Genomic DNA, 10553 nt, shown 5'->3' on the forward strand with positions numbered 1-10553 from the left:
TAAACAACAGGCTCCGAAATTCGGACAGGCACAGACTACATATTAATCTAAACCTTAAACTTTTTCACAAAACCCAAGAAGGTGTAACATAAGTCATGAAGTTTGCAGAGAATCGTAATTCCAAATGCCATTATGTTCTTTTATATTTTTTGATGGAATTGATGTTTGAGGTTTCCCATATCAGACTTGGAGGAAAAGAGAGGAAAGTAAATTTTGTTTATCTATCTAATAATCTATAGTAGACTAGTACATCTTGTTAATTTGTATGTTCTATTGACATTAGATCTAATAAGGAGCATTTTTCTCAGTAGGTCATAATCTATTAAAGTTTGGTACTTTTCCTTCTAAATATTTGGTATTTAAAATTATCTGGATTGTTCCTTACAATCCAAGTTTGAATATTTTAACAATGGTGGCTTTGATAATTGAATTATATATAATAATTCTGTTCCACCTTTCACTTCTTGTTTTACATAATGTATTAAAGAATATCTGTAAAGTTTGATTTACTAATCAAATGATCTCATAAAAAAACACTTCAAAATTTATGAATTAACATTAATTTATGATTGCAATGACCTTGACCTTTGACCTTACGGTTTGACCATATGACTTACAATTCAATACGGGCCTGCATATTACTACGGGGTATTGTAAACTAAAATTAGGTTTTCATTTAATATAGTTTTGGCTAAAAACGGGAGAAAAAGTTATAAATAGCCATTTTTTGTTGCCATGGTTTCACCCTTTTAGTGATTCATCTCTCTTAAAAGATCGGTGACCCCCATTTTTTTTTGTGCTTTTTCTGAACTTCACTTATATTTCTTTAAAAATAGAAAGTTGAATGGAAATCTGTAATTTAGTTCTCTTATTTTTTTTTAGGATGAAGGTAATGCAGGTGATATTTTCCCTATTAGTCTTTTCCCGCCAAAAATGGATAATTGGATTAAGAATGTGAAATATCTTTCTTAAACTAACGATGACCTATACATTTTTTTTAGCTGAACATGTAAAACTATACTTGTGCTTGTTGTAAAAAAAATTTAAACAAAATCTTATATAAATTGTATCCGGTATTGAAATCTAAGTATATCAACACACAATTTTCCCTATTCCTTTGTAAAACAGCAAAAAAACCTCCTTATTTCAGTGGCCTATAAAACGCTTAAATGAACGGTGATCCCCTAATTTTATTTTATTGTTTCGATCCAATATCAAGTTTTCAGGAATTTCTTATATAAATTGTTTATAGCCTAGAGCCTCCTTCATGACTATTATCATGCAAAGAAAAGTTTTAACTGACAAACAAGTATTAGAATCTTAATAAGTGTGTGAAGTGGTGAAGCAGGAAAAGTAGAAAATAAATCTTTGGTATGATAGGGACAACAAAAAATGGTTTGTTCAGTACACGTCCGTAAACATTCTTTTTAAAAGGTATTTAGAAACCACAACTTTATAAATATTAGATGAATCAATATTAAATGGGTGAAATTACGGTCACTTAGATGTCATTCAGCAGTACAGCAAATGCTTCATCCCTATGCTATGGACCCTGCATTTAGACCAATCGTCAACTCAGACCCTATGTAACAGATAAATTAATCAATAACAAATGGGTAAAATAACGTCAATTAAAATATCATTATTGTTTTCTGTATTTTGTGCTTTGAACTGATCTGATGAGTCAAGTTCACTTTCAACTGATTTTATCAGTTTTATCTTTTGGTGTACTGTTTCATTAGTTATAACTGTCAAATGTTGGAAGGAAGTTTGAGCACTTACAAACCCACCACATTCTCCATGTGCTTGTTCCAAGCCATAAGCCTGTAATCCGTGTATGTAGTGGATTGCTGTCTGCCACAACTGTTTTTGTTGATTGATTTTGACATAATTCAGCATGTTGGTGTTTTCATTTAAGTTGTTGAAATTTTTTAATCCCTGGGACTTAAAAGCTTTCTACATGGTATGGATGGTTTTGCTCATATATAAAGCTTGAATGCTGCCTTGTATTTTTTCAGATCCTTATCGTAATATATTTATTTGATAGTTGTCCCTTTTGCAATCATACCACATCCCTTTAATTCTTATACTACAGGTGTTTTGCCATATGCAATCTACATAAAGCAGTATAATGCAGAACCTTATATTTCTCGGTGATTTAATATTTTTAAATCAAAATTTGAAAATTGTAGTTTTAATTCATCAGCTAAAACCGAAAGTTCCAACACTTGCACCCATATCTTAGCCAGGTGTATCAAAGAGAACTGTTGAGGAGAGAGAACCAAAACAGTATGTCATAAATAAACAATATTGTCACTTTGTAGCTGTGTTTCGCAAACCACGCCCCTTTTGGGAGATATATAATATTCATTTTTATAATGATATTTTGTTTTGTTTATATACTGGTTCTCACATATGATTTTTATGTTTCGTCTCATAGAGACCTAACTTGGGAATGTTACGAGTATAAATACACATGGATAGCGGCCAAATTGAATTCTAAGGAACACCAAAAGTGAAGGGAGGTGTAGTACGGAATTTTAGTATAAGTTTAAACTCTTAGAAGTTCGGGGCATATAAATGTTGAAAAAATGCATTCAGCCCTATGTTTTGACTTTTGAAAAAAATAGTATTGCATATAAACTTTCCATTCTATGATATAATTTTTTACTAAACTTCATAGTAAAAGTGGTACAGTTCTAGTCGTAAAAGGAGTTCCTATCGGAAATTGCATTGTCTATATCTACAGAAGAGCAACCTACTAAAGGAACATATTTATTGGATCCGTGTATATTTGCGTCCATTCGTTTTTTTCATTTTGAGGAATCAAAAACGAAAAACAAAAGTGTTTTTGGTATCTTAAAACAAAAAACGAAAAACGGAACAGTTTTCGTTTTTCATTTTTGATTTCTCAAAAACCAAAACTAAAAACAAAAGAATTTTCGCTTGTCAATCTTGATATAAAAAAAAACATAAAAGAAAAGTGACATTTTGATACAATTTCTGTATAAAGTGCTTCATATCAATTTTGTCATTCATATATGAACAATGTTTCATTTTATGAGTGCATTTCTTTCTAACCAAAATTTTGTAAACGTTGTTTGGCGTTTGTTATCGTTTGCTAAACGCTACAAAAGAAGAAACAAATGCACCGTTTAATCCGCGTTTTCTGACCCTGTTTTGAACTTTCAATAATGCATGCACGTGTTGTTGGTAAACAGATGTATCCCCATAAGTGAAATCAAATTCGAACCATTCTTAAATATTACAAGAAAGGTAAAATATAGGGGATACTTGATGAGGATAGGCCTAAGTCTACATGACCATAACCGAAACACCTCTTTGTAATACTGGTAATAAAAACACATACCAGATATGAATTTCTATTCTTAAAATACACACATAAGTCTCATACTACAAGCATGCAAGTATGAATTATGAAAAATGTATTCCACAAGAAAAAATATGTATCCTTCACAGAGTTATACCAGCTCTAAATTACTCTAAATACATGCACATAGAAAATGGATGAATTACGAAGGATTATAACAAGATATACTGGATTGGTCCTGGACCCGATTGATTTTAATATATTAAAGGTTGAAGTTAGAAACAAATGTAGCGTTTGTACTAACGAACGACAAACGACAAACTGCAAACGTTTTTTTAGCGAGTGCATAGTTTGTCAAAGTTTATGTAAACTTTGCAAACGTATGTTTGAAACAAATGATCAAAACATGTGCGCGCTTAGTCGTTTGCATCGTTTGTGCTAGAAAGAAATGCACTCTATGTTTCATAGTCATTAATTTGAAATAGGTCATTGTAGTTCGTTTTCATTCACGCAAATCAACTAATTACCGTCATTTTTAATGTAGAAACAATAGACCGCCTGACTTATGAATTAAAATAAAGTAATTTATGAATCAAAGTATTTCATATTTTTTGTACTTATCTATGATAAGTAATAAATTGTAGTATTTAAGATTTGAATGGATTACAAATTAAAATCATGCAATGAAATATATTTGAAGATGTTAAAATATGTATATATTTGATTACTATATCACATTAACAAGGGATAAAATTGAGAATGGAAATGGGGAATGTGTCAAAGATACAACAGCCCGACCAAAGAGCAGAAAACAGCCCTAGGCCACCAATGGGTCTTCAACACAGCGAGAAAATCCCGCACCCAGAGGCGGGCTTCAGCTGGTCCCTAAACAAAAATGTGTACTAGTTCAGTGAAAATGGACGTCATACTAAACTCCAAAACATATAAATGAACTAAAATTAAACAACATACAAGACTAACAAAGGCCAGAGGCTCCTGACTTGGGACAGGCGCAAAAATGCGGCGGGGTTAAACATGTTTAGTGGGATCTCAACCCTACCCCTATACCTCTAGCCAATGTAGAAAAAAACAAACACACAGCAATACGCACAGTAAATCCCAGTTTAAAAGAAGTCCGAGTCCGATATCAGAATAGGTATCAGAAACTAAGCAAAATGACAATGATACATAAATTAACAAAGCACTACTAGCAGTTACTGACATGCCAGTTCCAGACCTCAATTTAACTGATTGAAAGATTATGTCTTCATCATATGAAAATCAAGCACAATCCCTTCCGTTAGGGGTTTAGTATCATACCATCATAAAATATAGGAGAAGAACATAACCCGTATCATGCCAACAACTGGTTGTAGAATAAATGTGTTTATTTCCGATGCAAAGACCCTATGAGTGAATCAATATCAATTCCAAAAAATGCAATTTTTAATGACCTGACAACAGTATCGTAACTAAATCCCTTCTGAATAAGTCTGTTTAAAGGTTTGGTTAGCTTTTGAGGCGAATGAGGTTACTACTGATAAGAAAACTAGCCTGGCCGTTAAGGTTATAAGAGCGCTATTATTATGAATAATTCGTTATGCATTTTTCCATTGGGTACCAGTGGTGTTCCATATTTTATTTCTCGAAAACTACACAAACGGCGAATTGCAAAATAACAACTTGTTTTCTGTACGTCGTCTTGCAATATTATGTAATGTAAAGATGATAACGATACATTCCTTAATTTTAAATAATTTCCAACATTTTGTAACAGCAAATTTTAATAACACAAAATCAGTATTTTCATGCCAGTACCTAAGTACTGGCTACTGGGCTGGTGATACCCTCGGGGACTATCAGTCCACCAGTAGAGGCATCGACCCAGTGGTAGTAAAAACATAAACGGTATCAATTTTGCTACACTAGATGCTCATTTCGACAATGAATGTCTCTTCAGTGATGCTCGAGGCCAAAATATTTGAAAATCCAAAGCTTCTTTAAAAGATGAAGAGCTATAAACCAAAAAGGACAAAAAAAGTATAGCCAAAGCCGGGCAAGGAATCAGAGCTTTGCATGAGGAAGATAAATTCCTTAATTTTAAATAATTTCCAACATTTTATAACAGCAAATTCTAATAACACAAAATTCGTAATTTCATGCCAGTACGGCTACCGGGCTGGTGATACCCTCGGGGACTATCAGTCAACCAGCAGCGGCATCGACCCAGTGGTAGTAAAAACATAAACGGTACCAATTTTGCAGCACCAGATGCGCATTTCGACAAAATAAACCGGAATAAAATATTGGCATTTCTTTTATGGGAAAGTACCTAGAAATCATATATTTCTTAATCGGCATACATAAACCTATCTTTTGAGACCGGAAGTGAATTTCTGTTAACTGGCAGTAGCAAATTATATCTTTTATTTCAGGCATAAGTATTTTAGATAAAGAGCTGCACCATGATCGCATGATACGCCGGTGGCTTTTTCAAAGAATAAAGTTTCATAACTCCTCAATGTCATATCAGAAAACTAAAGGGGGGGGGGGGGGGGGGGGGGGGAGGTTATTTTAATAGATATACTCCGAAACGTAAAATCTAAAATTTATGAAAATCAAAAGGGAGCTTACGTCAATAGATATAAACAATTCACCAAAGTTTCATGAATACTGCTTCTAGCATTTTTGAGTTATTCTCCGAAAACTGGAAAAATTCCCCTTTTTGATGAATAAAACCCCATAACTAGGAAACGTAAATTCTAAAATTTATAAAAAACGAAAGGGAGCTCACAGCAATAGATTTAAACAATTCACCAAAGTTTCTTGCAAATTGGTGAAAGTTTTTTTGAGTTATTGTCCGAAAACTGGAAAATCCCCCTTTTTTAATGAATAAAACCCCATAACTCGGAAACGTATATTCTAAAATTTATAAAAATCAAAAGGGAGCTCACAGCAATAGATATAAACAATTCACCAATGTTTCATGCAAATTGGTTTAAGCGTGTTTGAGTTATTGTCCGACATGTTGACAATGGACAGACAGAGGGACGGTCAACGGTATACCATAATATGTCCCGTATGTCTATCATATTTGTTTTTCGTAAGTTGTTTTGTTATAAATTAGGTAATTTGTTTTCACAATTGAATTGTTTCATATTTTTCATGTCGGAGTCTTTTATAGCCGACTATACGGTATGGGTTTTTTCATTGTGGAAGGCCTTACGGTTGCCTTCAATTGCTTACATCCACTTCATTTGAACTTTAGTGGATAGTTGTCTCAATGGCAATCATACCACATCTCTTTATTTTTATATATGTGGACATATATTTTCGTAACAATATGATAGTTATCTCTTTTTACAAGAATTTTTTTTATACAAGTTTGTATAACGTATTATCATTAACATTTGTTAAACAGTAGTGTATTATCTTAAATATAAAGTAGAGAAAAAACATTAAATGAACAATGAAAAAAATGAATCTAAACTTGACTTTTAATGTAGCCATTTGTCATGTTATTTAAATAATTTTCACAACACATAAAAACGGACAAAAGGAATTTCAAAATTTCCACACTGCACAACAGACAACAACAATGTTTTAGTTGCCTTTATTTCATAGTACTTGGCTTATGTTTTGATATCCTTAATTCTTAGCCCTTTTATCTTAAATATATTATAAAACGAATATAATTTAATTTATAATAATTTTGATAATTTTGATAGTAATAAAATAAAAATAACATTTATATATGATTTACCTCTTATGATTTTTTTTTAATTTTACCATTAAGTTATATTTTCTAGAATTTTTAAAAAGAAATTTGTATTCGTTTCCTGTTTTATTGACTTGTAAAACAACGATAAACATAAGACTTTTCAGGTACAAAATATGAAACAAAATTGTCAACCTGTGGCAGTAAAATTACACACCTGGATGACCACCTGTCAATTGGCTCAACAGGTAGTAATATTCAACTTCCCCACAAGTGCATGGTTTATGACTCCCAATTAATGCCTGACATCCAATGTCAGACATAGAGGATGCTGATGATTTATCAGACTATGTCTTAGTGTGTACTGTACCATGTTTGATTTTCGGGCTCGTTTTTTACTAAAATTATGCAGAATAAAGCAATAGGGTATTTGACAAAATGTTGAGTGATATACATGTACGACCTTGGAGAATGTCAACCGGAAGTCACCTTAATGATACCGGAAGTAACAATTTTTTTTTAATGGAAACCAGGAAACCATATATTTCTTTTAATAGGCATAAATAAACCTATCATTTAAAACCAGTAGTGACCTTTTAAAAACCAATAGAAGTTAATGATCCCTTCCATTTCCGGCAATAGTATAGAGATACCATATATTTGTTTGAATCAGGGTGAATAAATCTATCACAGGATCGTGAAGGGAGAAACTTATTATTTCCATTATTTCAGGCAAAAGTATATAAAAACCCTATATTTTTAGAACCAGTGTAAACAAGTGAATTTGTGAGCTACTGCTCACTAATGATACCCCCGCCCCGCTAAAAGTATAAGGTAAACAGAAATTTGTTGAGTGATGAATCTGAAAACTCATCACACGGTATAGCTGACTCATATTAACCCTGAAACCAAATTTCAGAAATCCTTGTAATGTAGGTCCCGAGAAAGATGCGACGAAAAATATTCATGGGACGGACGGACGGACTGACGGATGGACGGATGGACTGACGGATGGACAGACAGAAGTAAAAAAGTATACCCCCACTTTTTTAAAGCGGGGGTATAATAAAGCTATCAGAGGAGATCAGAAGTGAGATGTTCTTAACCGGAAAAAAACACATTGTCTCCATTATTTCAGGCAAACGTATATACTTTTCTGTAGCTTGTATGCAGACATTTGTTAAGATCACGTGACGGTCAGTCTTTGAAAATTCTTTTAATCTGTACTCAAATTCACATCTTCATGTGTGTACTTTGAGTTTTTGACGGCATGATGGTGTATTTCTGATCATTTAAAACAAATTATACACATCTTACGGTGGTTTAAAACGGCAGTGCTGGTGGATATACACCTAATCGCTATTTGTCCGCCATTACTGGATATCACAAAGGTTCCCGTAAAATTTTGACGTCATAATACAAAATATCTGACGCAACAATGGTAAAGTGATTGTTGTATGACGTCAATAGTTCAAGCGGGACAGATTCTCGGGTTCACCCGGACAGATTTCCAAATAGCGGTAAGGTGTATTGACGGATTTGAGTCATATTCATAAAAAAAAAATATAAAAAAACAAGCATTCTGAGAGTATTGCATGTATTGTACTGGAACACAATGCTAGCTTGATATATAACTTGTCATGGTGTAAACTATGTAACAAATATCAAGTCAATATCTTCAAGCATCAGCTGCATGACCAAAACTAGAGGCTCTCAAGAGCCTGTGTCGCTCACCTGTATCGACTGTTGTTTTGGAAATCATGTAAAATAAGGTTAAAATCATAATTAATAGTATTAGATACTCTAATAATGATTGAGGCCAAGTTTGGTTTAATTTGGCCCAGTAGTTAAATTAAAAACAGCTCATCCCATTGTAGTTTTACAATACTTACTGACGAACCCTTGTCATTATTCAAATACGTTTTCAAGTTGTGACCATTTGAAGTTGTTCTTTTTACAATTTTCCCTTAAGACTTCTATAGTAAACCCCTATGTTCTATTATTAGCCATGGTGGCTATGTTGGTTGGATGACAGAGTCATCGGATACATTTTTCAAACAAGATACCCTATTGAAAATTGTGGCTAATGTTAATTCTATTTGACCCAGTAGATTAAGTGGAGAAGATTTTTGTTAAAGATAACAAAAATTTACGAAAAATTGACTATAAAGGGCTATAAACTCCTTAAGGGGTCACTTTTTAGCCATAGCAGCCATCTTGGTTGATAGGCAGGGTCATCGGATACATTTTTTAAAACTAGATACCCTACGGATGATTTAGGCTAAGTTTGGTTTAATTTTGCCCAGTAGTTTTAGAGGAGAAGATATTTGTAAAAGACTACAAAAAATTTACGAAAATCGTGAAAAATTAACTTTAAAGGGCAATAACTCCTTATGGGGTCAATTGACAATTTTGGTCATGTTGACTTATTTGTAAATCTTACTTTGCCGAACAATTTTGATGTTTACAGTTTATATCTGTATCTATTATAATATTCAAAATAAAAACCAAGAATTGCTAAATTTCCTTAATTTACCAATTCAGGGGCAGCAACCCATCAACGGGTTGTCTCATGCGTCTGAAAATTTCAAGGCAGATAGATCTTGACCTGATAAACATATTCACCCCACGTCAGATTTGCTCTAAATGCTTTAGTTTCAGAGATATAAGCCAAAAACTGCATTTTACCCCCATGTTCTATTTTTAGCCATGGCGGCCATCTTGGTTGATGACCCGGGTCATCGGATACATTTTTTAAACTAGCTACCCTAAGGATAATTTAGGTTAAGTTTGTTTGTATTTGGCCCAGTAGTTTCAGAGGAGAAGATTTTTGTAAAAGTTAACAGACAAGGACGACGGACGCCAAATGATGAGAAAAGCTCACTTGGACCTTTTGGGCCAGGTGAGATAAAAAGTGTGAAAAACTGATTATATGAGTGAATTTCAAAGTCCAACGACCATAACTTTGCACAAAATCATCAGACCAGAACAAATTCAAACTTGATCTGTAACTTGTCAAAATAAAACTATATATATACCAATTATTAAACCTATCTTATCAAGCATGATGAAAAAAAGTGTGAAAAACTGATTATTTGAGTGAATTTCAAAATCCAACGACCATGACTTTGCACAAAATCATCAGACCAGAACAAAATTCAAACTTGATCTGTAACTTGTCAAAATAAAACTAAATATATACCAATTATTAAACCTATCTTATCAAGCATGATGAAAAAAAGTGTGAAAAACTGATTATTTGAGTGAATTTCAAAGTCCAACGACCATAACTTTGCACTAAATCATCAGACCAGAACAAAATTCAAACTTGTTCTGTAACTTGTCAAAATAAAACTAAATATATACCAATTATTAAACCTATCTTACCAAGCATGATGAAAAAAAGTGTGAAAAACTGATTATTTGAGTGAATTTTTTAAGTCCAAGGACCATTACTCTGAACAAAATCATCAGACCAGAACAAAATTCGAACTTGATCTGTAA

Source organism: Mytilus californianus, unplaced genomic scaffold (assembly GCF_021869535.1).
Source record: "Mytilus californianus isolate M0D057914Y unplaced genomic scaffold, xbMytCali1.0.p SCAF_22, whole genome shotgun sequence".
Taxonomy (NCBI): Eukaryota; Metazoa; Mollusca; class Bivalvia; order Mytilida; family Mytilidae; genus Mytilus; species Mytilus californianus.